The sequence below is a fragment of the Etheostoma cragini genome, unplaced genomic scaffold (genome assembly GCF_013103735.1).
Source record: "Etheostoma cragini isolate CJK2018 unplaced genomic scaffold, CSU_Ecrag_1.0 ScbMSFa_1099, whole genome shotgun sequence".
Lineage (NCBI taxonomy): Eukaryota > Metazoa > Chordata > Actinopteri > Perciformes > Percidae > Etheostoma > Etheostoma cragini.
The window spans coordinates 1-959 of NW_023265117.1; the positions used below are offsets into that span (position 1 = coordinate 1).

Genomic DNA, 959 nt, shown 5'->3' on the forward strand with positions numbered 1-959 from the left:
GTTTCAGACCCCAGGTCTTTAAAGACCAGTATTCAGATCCTCTCTCTGTTTCAGACGCTGTCGGAGTGTGCACTCACGCTGAAGATGATTCATCTCAAAAGGGTAAAACCTGTTTTATGAACTAAGTGTAATAATGTTAATATCTTCCTCCTGTATTTGGACATATGTCTGAGTTTCCTATCGCTCAGTAAGTCTCGCGGTTTCTTTCAGGGGCCGGAGTTCATCCAGTTCTTGCAGCAGGACTATTTGCCCTCGCTGCAGGTCTCACCAGAGATCTCCCAGGTCAGCAACCCTGCATCATGACATCATGATTCGTCATGACATCATGATTCGTCATGACATCATGATTCCTAAGAAACACACAGTGCAGGCAACAAAGTTTGGACCCACCTTCTCATTCAATACTTTATCTTGAGGACTATTTCCATTGGAGATTATCTCTGAAGCATCAGAACTATGAATGAACACATGACGAATTATGGATTTAACAACGGTAGAAATAACCGAAAACATGTTTTTATATTCTGGTTTCTTCAGCGACCCCCCCCCTTTTTGCCTTTTTGACCCTTGGTGTTCTCTCAATGAGCTTCATGATGTAGTCCCTGAAATTGTCTTTATGTCAGTGTGTCCCTGTTTCTTACGTTGTTGTTGTTTTGTTGCAGGAACTCTGTCAAGTTCTCCAGCAGCCGGACGTCAAAGTCCTGAAAAACTACATCAAGGTACGTTGTGTGTTAACGGGGGCTCTTCTGTTATAAAAATATATTATCAATCATGTTATTTTATATCAAATACAAATGTAAATCATGTTATTTAATATTATATTTTCAATTATGTTCTTTTTTAGGTTTTTGATTATTTTATTTTTTATTTTTTTTTAATTGTTGAATTATTTTAGGTTTTGGATTTTTGGGGGGAATTATTTTAGGTCTTTGATTTTTTTTTTTTTTTTGGGGGGGGGG

General features: G+C 38.0%; 1 long non-coding RNA gene across 1 annotated transcript in view; it reads left to right on the plus strand.

The window, feature by feature from the left end:
- The first annotated feature begins 21 nt into the window (after positions 1-21).
- Positions 22-959, plus strand: part of LOC117939781 — a 2281-nt gene continuing 1343 nt past the window's right edge. The window contains exons 1-3 of the long non-coding RNA XR_004655660.1: positions 22-102; positions 211-282; positions 663-719. This is a non-coding gene — a long non-coding RNA (uncharacterized LOC117939781). The remainder of the gene's footprint in view (positions 103-210; positions 283-662; positions 720-959) is intronic.